Source organism: Cotesia glomerata, linkage group LG9 (genome assembly GCF_020080835.1).
Source record: "Cotesia glomerata isolate CgM1 linkage group LG9, MPM_Cglom_v2.3, whole genome shotgun sequence".
Classification (NCBI taxonomy): Eukaryota; Metazoa; Arthropoda; class Insecta; order Hymenoptera; family Braconidae; genus Cotesia; species Cotesia glomerata.
In genome coordinates, this window is record NC_058166.1 from 13,236,384 (window position 1) to 13,257,291 (window position 20,908).

Below are 20,908 nucleotides of genomic sequence, written 5' to 3' on the forward strand. Positions count from 1 at the left end.
TTTCAAAAAAAATTAATGAAATTTTTTTAAATTATGGTTCCGTTTTTTTTTTTTTTTTAAATTAAGGATCAGGAAATATTTTTCATTACAAAGAAAATTTATCAAACATTTATTTAAAATTGAAATAAATTTTTATTTGTCGAAAAATTTACCGCTTAAAAATAACAAAATTCGATACCGAAAAATATTTATCATAGCGCCTGATTTATAAAATAAAAAATGAAATATCGGTGTAACTGTAACTTAAGAAGAAATGTAAGTATGTTGAAAGGATAATGTGACGAATACCTTGGGAACAATACTAGGATCCGTTGAGAAAATACTCTTTGGATAAAGTAAAATATTTGATCAACGGCTTATATATATTTCATTTCTAACAAACACAAAATTCAAGACAAGACAAAATATTATCGGTAGGTCAAATCTAAAATTCGTTGACGTAACCATAAATCAAAATATTTTTATTTTATTTTTTATTTTTATTAGTGGGGAGAATTAAATATAATTTTTAAAAATATTAGTCAGAAATTTTGCAAGTTAAATCTACAATTTTTTAATCGTTAAAATTAATAATTAAATTTTTTTTAAAGAAAATAATAATAATAATAAATTTTAAAAAATTAAAATTTGACTCAAAAATTTTTTTATAAGGTAAAAAGCCCCTATTATTGACACTATAAGAGTGATAATGAATATTTGAATTTTTTTATCGTGTTTCAAATCAATATTGTCAACTTTTTTTCTTATAGGACACCTTAATCATTGTTTTTACTTATATAATTTAATGAATTAACTTTAATAGCAATAAATTTAATAATTATTACATCAACTTAAAACCAACAGGTCGAATGTATGTATTATTGGCAGTGCAAAAAATTCAAAGAGCCGATTATTGACATACCATTGACCCTATTATTGACAGGCCTTTTATTACAGTTAAATTTATATCAACAATAATCATTTTTACTAACTAAAGCAAAACTATCAATAATTTTTATTATTTTGAAATTCGTTTAAGACCTAGCTTTTCTATATTTTTTACCAGGTTTTTTTTAGCAATTTTTTCCAGTCTCAAATACTTTGATTCTTATAAAATCACATGACAGTATGTAAACATCAATACGTTGATATGTATGTTGAGGGGGTTAGGTTACCTTACATTATAGCCTATGTCGTTAATTGACGCAATTTAATTTTTGTGTCCCCATCATTGACATCCGCTATTTTAAAATTAATTTTAACTCGATAAAGTATGAATAAATGATTATATGGTTATTTAGACTATAAATAATCTAAAATAATTTTAAACAATGCAATCCCTAGTGGATTCCTGGTGACGGCCAAACTACGGTCAAACGACGGTGAATTCACCGTGAATTCACTTTACCGATGAAAGAAAGTCTATTTGTGGTCGAACAACCGTCGTTCGACGGTGAAAAATAAGTGAAGTTGTGAAATGTTCTGACGGTGATTGCATGGTTCATACAATGAACATTCACAAGATTTTCTCCATTTTTTTCCTACTCAATGACTATGATTTTCCGACCCCTTGATTGTTTTCAGACATAAATATAACGGTGAATGACTAGTAAAAATTCGATGAATAAAGACTATTTCGGTGGTGAATCCACGGTAGTCTGCGAGCGAATTTCAGGTCAAATGGCGGTTAAGAAGATAGTAACGGTAAAGAAGAAATTTTATACCAGCGATCCATTGAAAAATTGCTGGGTGAAGTTTTATTTGTAAATGTAAAAAAATTTCATAAAATAATATATGAGGCTAATAAAATATAAATAAATAGTTAATAAAAATAATTTGAAAAAGGATTCAGTCACTATAATTTTTGATATTATAAAAAAAAACACCTTTTATAAATTTTTGTGAAATTTCAGGATTTTTTTTTTATGAAATTTTAAATTCAACATAGCTTCATGAAATTAAAAAAAATTTTTTTTTTTTATTAATAAAATTTAATGCATTTATTTTGGGTGATAAATTCACAGAATGATTTATTATTTAGAATTCATGGAATAGAAATAATTATCAAAACTAAATTAAGTATCCGTAAAATAGATGGTGATTAAAATGCATCTTTAATGCACGTCTGGGATAGCATTACAGGAAAATCCCTTGACTGTCAATCAGATGATCCGAGTTCGATCCCCGGTCTGGGCGAAGTGATTTTACATTGCATTTTTTTTTTTTTTTAATTTTTCGTATACGCAAACATTATACGAGCTTAATATCGATTATTCTGGGTGAATGCACCTATTTTCTTTCATCGGATTCCTACGATGACACGGTGAATCGACCGTAATGAGCTAGTTGTTTGTCAGTTATATGCGGGTGAATTGTGAATTGATGGTCAATTGTCGGTCAGATCACCGTAAGTTCACCCGCAGAAAGAGGTATTTCTCGGATTTACAGTCGGTAAATCAATCGTCAAAATTTTTCACAATGAAACCTAATGTAAACCGTCAAATCACTTCATATAGACTAATGTTTGACTAATGTTTGACCGTGAATTGACCATATTATAACCGTGGCGGTGAAACCGCTAGGGATTACATAAAAATAACATTGAGAAATCTGGATTTGAAAATATAGTCTTTCTTAACAATATTGTTAAGAAATTACAAACGTATAAGCAGTTTTGGTCTACTTGAAAAAATGAAATTTTTTTGCGGTAAATAGTTTATACCTTGAAATTAAATTTTACTATTTTTTAATTTTAAAAAATCATGAAATATCAAAAATTGTGATTATTAATAGATTTTAATAATGAAATAATAAAATTAAATAGGATGTCAATAGTGGAGGCCCTATCATTACATAATAGGGGCTTTTACCTTATTGCTTTTAAAAATTTATTCGTTTTTTTCTCTTCGATTAAAATCGTTAATGATCATTAAAAAATTTTTTGACGTAAAATCTATCGATCCCAAATTGGGAAGATCAATAAGTGACAGTTAAAAAGACATTTACATTTTTTTGAAGAGACCTTGAGACAAATAACTCACGTCTTATAGGGAGCGCATAATACTTTCACCTGTTTTTCCCTCAGCCTTTCGCAGGGTGAGTGCATAAAGAGAAAACACCAAGATAGCCTGCCGATAAGGAAATAATCTAAAATGGTAAATGTTAAATGTTGAATATAAAATAACAAATAAAGCTGGTACACTGAGAGACAATTTTATTTAATAGTAATAAAATTTTATTACTGATTAATAAAACGTTTATTTGGCTAATAAAGGGGAAGGGGAAGTAAACAAGTAGGTTAGGTTAGGATGTCATTAATTGATGAATATTTATTTTTTTTGAGATTAGATTTGTTTTAATGACTTAATATATTTATATATGACAGAAAATGAAAGCGATGCTCGTGGCTACTTTAATAAACATATATAGTATTTAAAAAAATTTTATTAAATACTAATAAAATTTTATTAATATGTGAAATATAATTTTATTAATATTAATTAAGTTTTCTTTTCAAGTCCAAATAAACTTTTTTATTACTATTAAATAAAATTGTCTCTCAGTGTAGAATGGCACGCGTCGGGTCGCCGATTTTTTATTCATTCAGTTCGATACTGTTGTTGTTGTTATTATCGTTGTTATTGTTTTCGGAAAATAGAACTGTCTGATGCAGTGGCGGTTTCTCCTCGATCGGTACCTGAGCGCGAGTTGGGAGTGGGATAGGGGAGACAGGTGCATCTTACCGCCAATTATATTTCGGAAGGATAAAAAACGAGCGGCGTGGCTGAAAACTGAAAAATAAGAGTGAGTTACTTATTTTAGAGCACGTACGTCGCGTGTGCTGGAGCTTATTCTTATTATCGCCGCGCGAGCCACTAAACCCCTTCTCGTTCTTTTCGCCGAGTAATAAAACTTTTTTTTTATTCGTAATTATTTATTTATAATTTTTATTTTTTTTACTTTGTCTTTTTTTTTATTAAATCCCGAATTGTGAGAAGTAATTATTGTTTTTTTTTAATTCGGGAGCGATTATGTTGGAAAATAAATTTAGAATGGTTCAAAAGTTAAAACTATTCAAAGATTATTAATGAATTTCCAAAAATTTTTAATGAGTTTTCATAAAGATTATTTTTAAAAATTTGATATCTTGAAGACTACTGGTGGAAAGTTGATCCATACAAAAATGAAATTATAGTTACAAGATGAATCTGTTCAAAAAAAATTCAATCAATTTTTCATCTTTGATAGTTCAAGAGATATGGATATTTAAAGATTAATAATAATAAGTTTCCAAAAATTCAAAGTTCTACCATTTGGATATATTTTAAAATTCTATACTTCGAAAACTATTGGTCAAAAGTTGATCATTACAAAAATGAAATTGAAGCTAAAAGCCTAAACTACCGTACAAAATTCGGTTCAATTTTTTATCTGTAATGGTTCAAAAGTTATGACTATTTAAATATTAATAATTAGTTTCCAAAAATTTAGATTATTTTTTAGGAAGGGAATTGTTAAAAATTTTTTAACTCGAAAACTCTTCATTGAAAGTTGATCATGACAAAAATGAAATTAAAGTTACAAGACGAATCTGTTCAAAAAAAAATTGAACCAATTTTTTATCTCCGATAGTTCAAGAGATATGGCTATTTAAAGATTAATAATAAGTTTACAAAAATTCCAAGTTTTATCATTTGGATATTTTTAAAAATTCTATATCTCGAAAACTATAGGTCGAAAGTTGATCATTAAACAAATGAAATTAAAGCTAAAAGCATAATCTATCGTACAAAATTCGGTTCAATTTTTTATCTTTGATGGTTCAAAAGTTATGACTATTTAAAGATTAATAATTAGTTTTCAAAAACTTGTAATTATGTTTTAGGAAGGGCATTTTTAAAAATTTTCTAACTCGAAAACTTTTGGTCGAAAATTGATTATTATAAATATGAAATTAAAGCGAAAGACCTAATCTATCCAAAAAAGTTTAGCCTAATTTTTTATCTTCAATAGTTCAAAAGTTATAACAATTTGAACAACAATAATGAGTTTCCAAATTTCAAAGTTTCATGACTTAGATACTTTTCAAAATGTTATTTCTCAAAAATTAATAATAAAAAAATTTTTTTTTAAATATGAAATTATTCTTAAACATTTAAAGTTTAGATAAAATTTAAAATTTGGATAAATTTTTTATTTTTAATGATTCAAAGGCTACGATCATTTGAAGATTAATTATGAGTTTCCAAAAATTTTTCACTTTTGCGGAGATCATTTTTAAAAATTTTATATCTTAGGAACTATTGGTCGAAAGTTGATGATTACAAAAATAAATTTGAAGCTAATGACCTAATCTATTCAAAAAATTTTGGCCCAATTTTTTATCTTCAATAGTTCAAAAGTTATGACAGTTTGAACAACAATAATGAGTTTCCAAATTTCAAAGTTACATGACTTAAATACTTTTCAAAATATTATTTCTCAAAAATAATCAAAAAATGAAATTTTTCTTAAACACTTAAATAAATAAATTTTTGAAAATTGCAACATTAATCATGATTGAAATATCAGTTTAAAATTTTTTTTTCGATCGTAGAACACTCTTATGCTTTTTATTATTATTTGAGTCGTAAAAAAGTCGGCCCCCGGATTAAAGAAATAGGAAACCTAGAAAAAATGAAGAAAATGGGGTCTTGGTGGGTAATTTATGAAAATAATACAGTAAGTCACTTGATGGATCTTGGGATATCAGATCGGAGGTATATTTATATAGATAGAGGCGCGTGCGTGTGCAATGTGCAGTAGAGTAAGAGCCCCGATGTCTGCAGACACCTTGCCCGCGACAGACAGGTGCAAGTGTGTCTCTCTTGTTCACATCGACGGCCAGAGTTATTCTTCTCGCTCATGAGCACTCAAAAGCTGTCGAGATACGAGATAACGAGAGCGAGATGCTTCGAGAGAGACGGCACGTGGCTGAATCCTTTGAATTATCTCTTAAAACTTGTCATTGATCGAGTAATTTCTCTTTCTTCCTTCTTATTTCTTATATTATTCCTTTTATCGAACTTAATTACCAGGGAAAATTTTTGAGTTTATTATTTTTCTACAATTACCAATTATCAATTATCGCTGAAAATTTTTATTTCTTATGTTGGGTTGACATCAAGGAATTTAAAAATTTTATAGCGTTTTTTCTTTTGTAGACGATTGAATTGTTATTGATATAATTTTTTATTGCTATTTTTATCATAAATATTATTATTAATATTAATTAATCAACTTTTATTTTTTTAACAAAATAATTATAATAATATTTTGATATTAAAATTTAAACATACAGTTTCACTAGTTTTTTCTGATATTTTAATTAAAATATTGAAAATATGAAAAAATTTATAAGCACCTTTTTTTTACAGAGAATCAAATTTTCTTATCATTTTTCTGTATTTTTTATATTTAATTCAGAATTTTTCTTCTTAAATTTGATCATAAAATTTTTTAATTTCTCAAGTTTCTTCTAAAATTTTAAAAAGAGCTCAACATTGAGATAAACTTCAAGAAAACAAAAGTCATGATTCTTAGTAGCAAAAGAAAGTTAAAAATTCTTGAAAATTTTGACCTACCGCCAATAATAACTGATGAAAATATCATTCCATACGTAAACTCAACGAAACATCTACACAGTAAAAAATTTTACATCATTGCGTTAAAAGATTTTGTGTTAGAAATTTTTATGTTAAATATTTAACACTTTTTTGTGTTGATTTAACAGAATAAATGTTAAATTTACACATACAAGTGTTAAATATTTAACACAAAAATTTTTAACACTAAGTTTTTTGACGCTCTGATGCAAAATTTTTTACTGTGTAGGAATTAATCTATCAAACAACTTTACCTGGAATGATCATGTCGTACAACTTTCACGGAAAGTGTTTAGTGTTCTAAGTAGCCTAAAACATAGGAAAAACATCCTATCAACCAACGCACGCAAGTTGGTCACTTCCACAATCTTACCAATAATTGACTATTGTTGTCTTGTTCTACTTCATTCATCAAAAAAGCTTGATAATAAACTTCAAGAGGCGCGCAGTAGCCCTATCGGATCCGGCCTTGCTTACCAAAGCATTGGACCGGGTTCGAGTCCGGCGTACACCAATGAATATTTTCAATATTTAAGTGTATTATTCTGCTCAGCCCAAAAAATAAAAACGAGTTCCAATCTCAAAAGTTTATCCCCTACCGTAGTCGCTCATGACCTTAGTAGTTTATGCGACTTTAAACAAATTAAAAAAAAAAAAAAAAAAAAAAAAAAACTTCAAAGATTGATAAATATTGCCATAAGATTCATCTTAAACCTAAAACGCGATGTTCATATTACTCCTCATCTTCATTTGCTAAATTGGCTCAACATCAAATCAAGACGATGATACTTTATAGCTTGTTATTTTTATAAATTACTCACTACTGGAGATTCAAAGTTATTCCGTGTTGTGCTCAGAGACGAAGATCCTGATATTATAAGGTCTGATAGGCTGGCAATTAAACACAACAATGTAAACTTTAAACTACTAAACTATACTACTACCACCTATGAACATTCTTCTTTGTAGTATCAGCTATTTGTCTCTGGACAGAACTAATGCAGGATATTATAAATTCTCAGTCTAAATATATTTAAAAGTAAAGTTTTTGATTTTATTATGTCACGCGAGACTGAAGAAAAACAGTAAGTTGATTTCGTCTTGAGATTTCCTTTATTTCTCTTTTCTTTTTTTTTCTAAGCTTTTATTGGAAACAATTTTGATGAAAAAATAAAAATTTTGCACCTTAAATTCTATAAATGTAAATTTATATATTAAACAATATGATATAACAAATGTGAATATATGATGCTTACACTGTAAAAAATTTCGGTGTAAAGTTGGATCCAGGGACTTTTACACCGCTGTGTAAGTGTGAAATGTCAGTGTAAAATTTCTTCCGTGTAAAATTTCCACTCGTGTAAATTTAACACGGTGTAATTTACTGTTTTACACTATTCCGTGTTACTATTTATAACTTTGAAAATTTAATAACTATTACTAGCAACCTTGCAGTCTGTATGTGATTGCCGTGACTTGTAAACTATAAATAAATAAAATTTTGCTTTCTTGAATAATGACTTTTGTAAAATTATATTGTACTTTTTTAACTATTGACGTTTTTAAAGATATAAGCTCATCTCGATGATACACTCATCAAGACCTTTCATTTGAGTACCCACATTAATTGTTCATATATTGATATATATTATATAAATGTATATATGAAAAATATATCAAAATGCATGTGGGTACTCAAATGAACGGTCTTGACGAGTGTAACATCAGGATGAGCTTATATCTTTAAAAATGTCAATAGTTCACAAGATACAAGGTCATTTCGTAATTATTGATATTTTTAAAGATATAAGCTCATCCCGATGTTACACTTATCAAGACCTATCATTTGAGTACCCACATCAATTTTTCATATATTTATATATATTATATATATGTATATATGAAAAATATATCAAAATGCATGTGGGTACTCAAATGAACGGTCTTGACGAGTGTAACATCGGGATGAGCTTATATCTTTAAAAATGTCAATAGTTCACAAGATACAAGGTCATTTCTTAATTATTGATATTTTTAAAGATATAATCTCATCCCGATGTTATACTCATCAAGACTTTTCATTTGAGTACTCACATGCATTTTGATATATTTTTCATATATACATATATGTAATATATATATAAATATATGAAAAAATGATGTGGGTACTTAAATGAAGATTCTTGATGAGTGTAACATCGAGATGAGCTTATATTTTTAAAAATATATATAAAAATATATTTAACACTATAAACATTCGATTTTTATCAATTGACTCTTACATAGGATCCACCGTATACTTAGATAAATTTTTAACAACTTGAATATTAACATTCTTGTTGCAGATTTTCCAATGATATTAAGATTTACGTTGGAATGACTTTACTCCGTGAAATGGCATAATATAAAAAAAAACATACTTTTAAATATTCATTTCTATACATGTTTATATTTATAATCTAATATCGTACAAGTCTGAAACTAAACAATCAAATTAATTAATGAGAAATTTTTAGGAAATACATTTACACGCTTGATTGTGTAAAATTTAGGATTCACACCGTTCAAATTTAACACTACACTTAGTGCGATTTTCACACCGTCCGTGTTAAAAATTTTACACCGAATTATTTACACCACACCAAGTCCAAAAAATTTTTTACAGTGTATGTATTTTTTCTGCCCTCCGGCCGGAAGGTGGCAACTTTCTGGCCGCTGCGCTAAACAAAGTTGCCACATTCCGGCTACGTCGAGCAGAAAAATAGTATACACACCTTGGCCAGTAAATAAGAAAGCCTCAGATCACATGTTTGTAAACCTCGGCTTCACCTCGGCCAACAATTACATGTGATCTGAAACTTTTCTTATTTTACTGGCCTGGGTATGTAATATACTATTTAGTTTACTATTCGGCCTACGGAGCCTTGGCATAAATGTTGATTAATAAATAATAAATAAATAAATAAAAAATAATAAATTGTCACTAAAATATTGCAGATACAAGAGAATTAATGAGAATCTTTTTTTTAGAGAGTTAAATTTCTTACAAGAAAGGTCTGCTATATGATTTCACTCAATTTCTGATATTTATACCAGAACTATTATTATAAAATCAAAATAAAATTTCAATGATTCTTAATTATTTTCTAAAAAGTTTGAAATACCAAAAAAGTGATCGCATGACAAAATTCAATAATCGAACGATTGAATAAAATTAGAAACACTTAAACCATACCGATCGAAGCTTCAAAAGAAGTTACAAGGAAGTCTCTATTTAAATCGCAAGTATTTAAAATCAAATAAAAATGAATCACAAACAAAATAACCGTGTGACCGTTTCTTTTTCCTCTGAGATGACTCCATAATTTTTATTTATCAAAAGCGCCTCGAGAAAAGCGTTGACGTTTGGGGGGTCCGAGATTTCCTTCCCAGGTGACCGATGACATCCCAAACTCATTCGTTTCTCGTTCACGGCTCTTTATTCTCCCTCACTATAAATAATTCGTCTCACTATAAAGGATTGTCACCGACTATTTTTATACATTATTGGTATTTACACTAGATTAATACTTTTTGTAATAAATCAATCCTTCCAGGTGGTCCAACTAACCCCTTTCTTTTATAAAAAAAAAAAAAAAATTACAATCAATAGTCAATTTTCAATAACAAAAAAAATTTTCCAACAATATGAACATCGTCAAAAAAAAATTTTATTTTAAATTTTTAGTAAAATTAATCGTACACGTAAAGAACAAGATTACACTGGATAACATTCCAGATTATACTCAATGACATCTATAGTGAAAACAAATTTCAGATAGTATTTAGTATAATCCAGATTATACTGAGTGATCTCTGAATTATACTTATTGTAATTTTCCACCCCCCCCCCAGTAAAATCTCAGATTATACCGCGTAAGATTCCACTGGATATAATCCGAGATTGTATCCTGTAGAATTTGGATTATATTCAGTAGAATCTTGGATTATACCCAATGATATCTTTGCCATTTTCTTTTTAGCGCCTGCGCATGAAGTGCTGTTTACGATTTGTGAACTGTGAATTGTGAATTGTTTACAATTTGTGAATTAGTCAATCATCAGTATGTTGAACATTAAAAAAATGTAATCGGTGCATTAATTACTGTGCGAACATTTATATTTTGTGCTATGTAGCAATGTTTTATAGCCATTATAATTATTAAAATTATGATATGTAAAAATAGGGTACAAGACGTATGTTTTTACATTCAGACTTTTGACAATAAGATCTAACCTGTTCATAATCATATGATAATCTAAGTGCGCAAGCGCTAGAAAAAAAATGGCGGAGATATCATTGAGTATAATCCATGACTATAGTGAATATAATCCAAATTCTACGAGATATAATCTCGGATTATATCCAGTGAAATCTTCCCTTATTAAAAAAAAGATTTAAAACGATTCAACCCATGCAAAATGTATATCTATATACACAGTAAAAAATTTTGCGTCATTGCGATAAAAAATTTTGTGTTAAAAATTTTTATGTTAAATATTTAACACTTTTTTGTGTTGATTTAACATTTATTGTGTTAAATCAACACTAAAAAGTGTTAAATCAACACAAAAAAGTGTTAAATATTTAACATAAAAATTTTTAACACAAAATTTTTTGACGCAATGACGCAAAATTTTTTACAGTGTATTTGTCAAGTTGAATCGTTTTTAATCGCTTTGAGCCATTTCAAATCGTTTTGAACCTTTTTTTTTTTAACCCTTACCGGCCACACGGGGTGACTAGTTACCCTAGGCTTAAAAAAAGTGGAATTAGAGGTCTTAAAACTTTCAAATAAATACAATAAACGGCATATGCCGTGAATCTGAGAAGTGAATTTTTTTGCAAAAAAACCATTTTTCCGAAATTTTGACTTATGTGACCAGTTGTTAGAACGCCATCTATTAATTAACCAAGTTTTAAACCATTAGATATATTGAAGAACTCGTCAACGAACATGACACAATTAATTAAAAATCTCAAAATATGTACACATCTTGTCCAACCGGGTTTTTCAGCGTGGGGTAATGAGTTACCCCATGTGGCCGTTATGTGGCCTGGGTGAGATGTGGCTGGTAAGGGTTAATAAGGGTTACGAGGTATAATCTGAGATTTTACTGGAGAAAATGAGATATTACAATGAGTACAATCCAGATATCACTCAGTATAATCTGTATTAAACTAGCTGCTATCTGAAATTTCTTTTCACTATAGATGTCACTGAGTATAATCTGGAATATCATCCAGTGTAATCTTGTTCTTTCCGCGTCCTTTTCAATATTATTTTACAATGTATTTATAAATAATTATTAAAAAATTGTTATTAAAATGTCCGAATAATGATGTCATTTTCACAGTAACTTTTTAAGAAAATTTTTTCTGTGAAGAGAAGTTGCGCACCTGCTAACAGTAGAAGAAGCCCGCGGCGTTTAATAAATATTTATTCAGAATTATTTAGTGGGAGGATCTTGATACATATTCTATATCATTGCAAAGTACAGAGTTGAAACAATAATAACAATAAAAATAAAAGTAATATTTAAGAAAAAAAAAGAGAGAGGAAAGTAAGAAGAAGAAGAAGAAGAAATAAAAGAAGCAGCGCGTGCCGTGCTTATTAACTTTTTTCTCTTTATTCGCGTTGTACATCGACATTATACTTATTTCACTTATCTCGTCGTTGATGGAAGGGAGAGAATCCAACGAGGGGTGACCGGTGTTACGATGTTGCATTCTGAGACACTCTTTCATTGCACAAACAGTAAAAGTGCCCGGCGTGAGGAAAGAAGAAAGGAAAAAGAGTAGAGAAGGGGGTATGTACTTCTTTAAACGTGCGAAGAAATAACGCAACCGTATTTGTACCTTTGACTATATACACCTTGCATCTTGCATGGTACTGTCGTGTATGTAAATGAATGTTGCACGCATGTATGTACTCCAGACCTTTATTTTTTTTATTTTTTGAAGTTATACTTCTTTTGGCGCGTTAGGCAAAAATGATGAGGGTAAATTTTTACGATGCGCGCGCACACCGTCACGAAAAACCGACACCCTGAAGTTAGCTACTCAACATTTTAGTTTTTTAAAAAAAGTTACCAACAACATAAAAATAAGTACATCTACGTAAGTTTACGTGAGAACTGGCTTCTGTATTCACGATATTTCATATAAATATATATTTCTAACGTACCGCTAAGAAAATTGAAAATTTTTATTAATGGGAAGTTATTGATTTCGGTCCGATTTTTAAAAGTCGAGTTTTCATCGGGTGTCCACGTTTTAAGGTCCCAGAAAGCCATTCTGATTATTCCGACCGAGATGTCCGGCCATGTGTGTGTCAATAAATTTTTGTCGTACGGTTTCTCAAAAACGAATCAACTGATTGAGTTCTACGACACGTCATTCGAAAGGGTCTATCAAAACGTAGATCTGATTAGATTTAAGAGTTAATTCATCAAGCCATTCCGAAGAAATTAAAAAAAAAAATTGAATTTTTATGTTTTTTAAAAATAACTTTAAAGCGTACGAAAAAATCATAATGAAACCATGTATACATTCTTTTGCTTAAAAACTGCGTCCAATGCTTTTTTTAAAATGAAAATCGAACGACGCATTCAAAAGTTACAGTTGTTTAATAAATACATTTGGAGCTCGAGGAGCTCAAAATGTGAAAAACTGCGCTTTGAGCTTGAAAAGCTCAAATATTTATCAAAAAACACATTTTAAGGTGCTTGAAATGCAAACTTAGCAGGAAGTTCTAGGGTTGGCCTGCACGGTCAACCGATTTCCAGATTTTTTTGATTATGTAGAAATAATTTTTTTATGATATTTAAATAAATTTTATTTAACTAGACAATGCGTTATAATAAAACTGTCAATGTATTAAATACCTTTTTTTCTATTATTAGTGTCGTTTTTTCTACAAACGTAGGATAACGCGACACACGGAGAAAAAAGTATTGCTATTATAGCGATTTAGTGGATCGTGAACGTAGTATCGTGATTAGCATAAAACAGTATTGTCATATTCACCATTCGAATTCAGTTATGCTCAAAACTGTGAATACTGAATACCACGCTCAACTGTATATTGAATATCTCAAAACGTTTCCTTACTACAGTGAAACGGATCGTGATTATCACTATCCACGACGCGTTCAGCGCTACCACACATAACCAAGTCTGAAACTTACGAGTTTATTTATTTACAATTTTGGTGATGAAATAGCGATAATTGCATCAATTAATATTAACAGCACTATGGATGATTGGGTTGTCGATAAATTACTCGAGTGGAATCTTGAAAAACTCCAAAAACTCGTGTTTTTTTAAAGGCCTAGTAAAGAAATAAATCTTCCTATATGTTAACTGTGTTAATGCGGTGTCCGTGGCTATTGTATATAATTGTACTGCGTTGATAAAGAAAAACAATGAACATTATATATTGTATTAAATAAATAACATTTGTGTTTTCATAAAAGACTCTTTTAGCATAAATGATTTGATCCCATACTACTTTACACAAAAATATGTTATTTTATAAAATACATGGAGTAATAAAGAAGTAAAAATTCCATTAAAAAATGTTTTTCTTATGATAAAAATAATTGCGTATTTTTAATGAATGTATCAATAATACAAGTTTCTAGGCTAATATTTTTAAAAATCAAGAAAAAAAGTCATAAAATAAATTCCAACTGCTGTAAGTCATTATTTAAACATTTTTAAACCTAACCTAATTCTTGACTGTCATATAAACTACACAAAAATTTTAAACTAATCAAGCTATACAAGGAATTCGTATTTAATGTTTATGACAATAGTATACGAAAAAACTAAAAAAATAATAATCTGCAATAAAATATAATTAACATTTAATCAAAAACAACTAATAATCATCTATAAACCATAACAATATAGACATTCGATATCCGAATCCACACGGAGAGAAATGGATGGTAGATCCGGAGGCACTGTAGTGCCTCAAGCCAAGTACACGTTCAACAGCATATGTAATAATATGTGTGAACGTGTAGGCGTGAGGCTACAGTGCCTCTATTCTCGAGTCAGACGTCAACATAACCTCACCATATTTTTAACTCGATTTATTTTATTACTACGTTCGTATCAACACTTTACACTCGCTTCAAATAGTTTAATTATTAGTTCTTTCTATAAAACACCAAAAACTATATTGTTTTTTTCATTATTTAGCGTTATCCTAATTTATAAAATTTTCGCTCCCCCGTTTTTCGATTCTACGAGAGATTTTACTAATTTCGGTCGAATTTTTTATTTCGAAGTTGGTACAGTTTAATTTTCTGTGGATAGTATACTACTGTGTAGTATCACAGTTAGTCCGTTTCCGTTTGGCGTTTGAGATCTTCTCCGGATAGTTACTCTGCTCCAGATTTTTAAGTTGGTACAATTCAATTTTTTGAGGATAGTAACTACTGTATAGTATCAGAGTTATTCCATTTCCATTGGAAGTCTGATAAAATAGGCGGTTAATTCAAATTTGAATTTATTAAAAATTTTATTGCGGGTATTTGTAAAATAATTAAATGCAATTTTATCCACAGATTCGGTAGAATCTGGCGCCAAGTTCCGTTCAAATCCGTTGTAAACGGAGCGCCAGACTACCGAGTGTGTTTACCGTAAGCAGAACGGTATTTCGAGGTTGCAAAATTTTATTTAATTCTACGGTACTTTTTGTTCCTAAATTTTATATTATAACAGTAATTCATACTTTATTTTACTGATATTAGTTCATTATATTGAATTATGACAGTTAATCTACTTGAAATTATTAAATTTTATCAACGTAAACTATAGCAAGCTCAAAAATTTCAATCCTGACTTTTTTTCGATGTATAAAAAGTGACATGCCACAGACTAAATAATTTGAGAATGCATGGTAATCCTTCAATAGATGGGAAACTATAGTTAAAAAAATACATTTCACAGCTTGCATCTATACCCGCCAGGGTGCGCTGGAATTATTTTTACATGAACTGTAGCTTCAAGGGGATAGTTTGCTATAAAAAATGCAGCCAACGCGAGATTTAAGTTGGTACCAATTGTAAATTTTTATTATAATTACAAAAAATACTAAAATCTGAACAAAAACAGTTTCACTGTAAAAAAATCGTGCCAAGTCCACGTTCATAAGACTATTAAGAAAAAAGAAATTTTTGTTTTCTTCACAAAAAGATATAAAATAAAAAAATTAAAAAATCCAAGTAACCGATATGATTGTATAAGATTTTCGGAAGTTAAAAAAAATTTTGTTGTAAATTTAAAAATTAAAAAAAAAAATTTTGGAACGTACTTGGTGTGCGTCATTGTGTATTTCAATTTTATTAAAATCCTAGTAAATAGATTTTACGAATTTCATTAAAAGTAAAATATTTTGCAACCACGCACACTAAATACATTCTAAAATTTTTTTTTTAATTTTTAAATTTACAACAAAATTTTTTTTTAATTTCCGAAAATCTTATACAATCATATCGGTTACTTGGATTTTTTAATTTTTTTATTTTATATCTTTTTGTAAAGAAAAAAAAAATTTCTTTTTTCTTAATAGTCTCATGAACGTGGACTTGGCACGATTTTTTTACAGTGAAACTGTTTTTGTTCAGATACCACTATACCAGTATGGGTGAGAACGCCATACAGTGTGGTATCGAAGATTTTTGTCCATAATTAAATTGTACACATAGATGATTCGACCATTGCAGAAATGGTAACATTGGCGATAGTTATCGCGGATGCCGCAATGCTAGTATGGCCGCCAGGCCCATACTGGCTTGCCGTATGTACAATTCTTTTGGCAGGTAGACCTAGCCAATATTGTGATATTAGCTACAACACCATTGGAGTAACAACAATGTTTATTTAATTATAGACGAAGGTTATGTCCGAAATATATTATATAAATGAAAAATGATATTAATTATTTCATGACATGATTGTTTTTTTTTTTTTTATTTTTACTCTGATATGAATTGGTTTTAGTGAAGAAAAATAACAAGAACAATCAATTAAAACATTACAAGAATTTATGTCTGTCTTATTAAAAATATGAAAGAGATTATTTAAAAAAAATTTATTCTAATTAAAAAAATAAAATTTTCTCAAAAAGCCAATTATCTTAAAATTTATAATTCAAAAATTATATTTATTAATTTATTAGAGTCGATTTGTTTTATTTAATTAAAATAAAATTGCAAGTGTCAATAACTAGGCCAGCGTCAGTAACTGGGTCTTTTACTTTATATACGCTGATAGAAGGATTTTTTAATTATTAATTTCATTTGTTTGAAGACAATTATTTAATTTATTAAATTTTAATGAATATTTTTTAACACAATAAATATTTATTTGAAAGAAAAGTACATTTATGAATAGTTAATAAGTATTTATTAATAGTTAACAAATATTTATTAACAGTTGATAAATATTTTTTTGAGTAAATTTGTTTCGCTTGCAATGTCATATGATATGAAGATTGTTTATAGGCAAAAATCATCTTTATAAATTATTTGCATTAATTATATTACATTATATTAACGTTTATTATAAAATACCAAATTCTATCACAGCTCATAATTATCTTTTATATTTTTAAATATTGAAATCGTTAATTTATTTAGTGAATTGAATTATTATCATGTATTTCAGCGATAGAATTATAAAAAGTGTCAAAAGAAAATTGCTATTTTTGCTTTTTATTTTAAATAAATATACGTTAACAGTTAACAAATATTAATTAACCATTAATAAATATTTATTAACTGTTAATACTAATATTAATATTAACATTTGATAAATCGTATTTAATAAATAATTTATTAACTTTTAATAAATATTTATTAAATCCTATGATGTTAAAAAATCATTTATTAACAGTTAATAAAGCTTATTCAATAAAAACAAATCCTTTCATCAGTGTAGTTTTGGTGGTAACACAAGAGTTGAATTGCTTAATACGCCAAAAATTATAGCGGGAACCGCTAGTACCATTGCGTCATCAGCAATGTAATATGGGTCTCAGGACCATACTGTCTTGCCAAGCCTGCTATGCATACGTGTAAAAAATACAATAGCACCATTACTATACTACATAGTAAATAACGCCATACTTATGGGACTCGTTACAATACTGAATTGCAATATTACACATACTATTTTAGTATCGGTCTGGAGACCATACTAACATTGTGTTAAACGCCATCCATTTCTCTCCGTGCATGTGGATCGTGATAATCACGATCCACTAGATTGGGCATATGTGCATCTAAAGTATAGTCATACGTGGATCGTGATCATCACTATACTGTATCCTGATAATAGCAACACTTTTTTCTCCGTGTAGATAAAATATTTAGAAAGATTTTTATCTTGTTACGTCAAAAAAGTATAACTTCTAACGTGCGTACATAACTACACACACACTTTTTTTCTGTTTATAATTCGCGTTACTAAAACCATAAGGGCGTATCTTAAAATATACGCCCTTATAGTTTTGTAGAACCATAAGGGCGTATAAAAAATTTTTTTTTGCTCCAATCAATGTAAAAATGTTGAAAACATTAACATCTATGGAAAAAACGAAAAAAAAAATTTTTTTTGTGATACGCCTTTATGGTTTTAAGAAAATATTTTTCTAAAACCATAAGGGCGTATCCTGTTTTTTCGGTTTATTATCAATTATAGGTCAGAGTAAGAAAAAAAATTGCAAAGGTAATAGAAATTATCGCTCCACAACTTAATTTATATCAACAAATATTTATTTGAGTGAAAAAACGAATGAAAAATTAAGAAAAAATAAATTCATAACAACTTGAGAACAATCGGTATGTCTTCAAGTTTATAAAATTAGCCTCAAAGTTTTTCTAAATTGATTTTTTTTTTACTTCAGATCTATTTACAATTAACAAAAGAGTTTTGTAAGCCATTTACACGGAAAAAAGTAAACTGTAATAAATAACAGTCGATTTATAATAAGTAATGATCAACTGCTAAAAATTACCATTTCAAACAGTAAAATCGTGATTTTACTATTAACTTTATAATATTTACCATTTAAACGTTACAATTTACTCTTTACATGGAAGAAAATACTATTTCAAACCGTAATATTCGCTATGTAAATGTCTAAAATGTTTAAGTATAATAATTAAGAATTCAGACTTTGATATTTATTATTTCGTACCTAAAAAATGATCTTATGAAATGTAAAAAGTATAAAATAAAGTTAGTAAATTTCTAATACAAGCAACGTCAATATTTACAAAGTAAAATGGTAAATTTTAAACGCAACGCTAAAAATCAAACTGTAATTATTGACTTGCTTGGACTGGTAAAATGTATATTTTAAAAGTATAATTTTTACTGTTTCAAATGTTAAATTCTCCCAGAGAGAGACCCCCTTCTCTTTCATCTGAGTTCTCCTTCTCCTCATAATATCGACTATATATTGAAATGACAATTTTTACTGTTTGAAACTGTAATTTTTTAAGATGAAAGAGTCGTTATTTACTATAGTGACAGCTACTAATCACTTATTTTCGATATTAAATTATAAAAAGTTTGGAAAATCCAAAAGTGCACGACTCATAATGCTCATTTAATTATGAAATATAAAAAAAAAAAAAAAAAACTTAAGTCGTTCAAAATTAATTTCCGAAAAAACAGCTGTAGTAGGAAGGTACTGCACAAGCGCCCCTGGTGGAATAAAATGTACATAATATCTATAGATATAGATATATCACCATCCATGTTAATTTTACATGGATATATATAGATATACAGTCTTGTAGTTTTCGTTTTTTATTAATTGCAATTAAACGACACTGAATTAATTAATCATTCGCATTCAGTGACCTACAATCGTCGATTAGAATTTTTAAAAAAAAAATTTAACTCAAATAATGGATTTTTTCACAAGTTACAGTGCCCATACAAAAAATGAAGATCGGCCCGATACTGGGCCAAGACTGGTAACCGATCTTTAAGTATCGGCCGAGTATCGTGAAATATCGTTGGGCCAAGACTGGGCGAGTATCGGATGGTAACACCCAGCCGATATAGGCGACTGAGCGTCGGCCGAACATAGTAATCAAGCATTGGCCGAGCATCGGCCAAGCATAGGCAAAAAATCAAATTTTAGGTAAAATAATAAAAAAAAATTTTTTTTTCGTTGTTTATTTTTGAATTATTATTATTCTGAGGTGATGGACTACTGGTTGATAGAAATTAATTCTGAAAAAATTCGGGTGTGGAGGGGTTTGAACCTGATCCGTCTGCGTGGAAGTCTCGAGCGGTGTCACGGGCGCTGCTAACTGATCTGAGTGTAGTGTTCTTAGTTTAATCATTTCAATGTTCAACGATCAATTTTTTTCAGTATAATTGAGTTAACTTGATTGTTGTTACGAATTTTTCTATTTATTTCATAATTGCACAATTTCTGAATTTTAATAATAAAAAATAACTTCCCAGTTTTTTAAAACTTCATTTTTAAGCAAGAAGTTCAAAATTAATTAAAAATAATTGATTTATTAGTAAATAAATCTATATATTTATATTTTTATATTTTTATTTATATTCATAAATCTATTTATAAGTAAATAAATCATTTATTAAAATTAATTAGCTTCTTGCTGAAATATTTTTTTTTTAATACTAAAAGAAATAGTTTTAACTGATTAGGTAATGTACAAATTTATCGAAAAAGTCTTCCAAAAAAATATTCATTAATTTATTAAATTTGTTTTAGTGAAAACAAATGTTGATTTAATCCTAATCGAGCTTGTTGAATAATAAAAATATCAAAAACTAAAAAATGATCAATATAATATTTATAAAAAAAAAAAAACATTGTTAATAATTTAAATTGGTGTTTTCTCCTAAAAAAATCTCTTAAGATATTTTTTAAAAATTGATTTACTAATTTTTAATACATATTAGTTTATAATTTGGTCAAACGTTAAATTCAAAAAAATTGAAAACAATAATACAACACAGTAATGACTAATACTTATTAATTGTTTTCAAGTGTAATGAAGAATTAGCCAGAGCATCGGCCAAGCAATGGCTGATAATCAAATCACATACCATTATATTATAATAAATATCGTGCGGTAGCCGATGGCTAACCTAGACTAGGCCAGTACAAATCGCCAATGCTTGGCCGAACATTAAAGCCGATGGTTTACCGAGGCTAGGCCGATACAAAACGCCG

At 28.4% G+C, this 20,908-nt stretch overlaps 1 long non-coding RNA gene across 1 annotated transcript; it reads right to left on the bottom strand.

The window, feature by feature from the left end:
* Positions 1 to 10,355: 10,355 nt before the first annotated feature.
* Positions 10,356 to 11,933, bottom strand: LOC123271646. Its single transcript, XR_006510935.1, has 2 exons — positions 11,811 to 11,933; positions 10,356 to 10,476 (listed from the first exon to the last, which is right to left on the bottom strand). It is a non-coding gene; the product is annotated as an uncharacterized LOC123271646 (long non-coding RNA).
* Between the last annotated feature and the right edge of the window lie 8,975 nt (positions 11,934 to 20,908).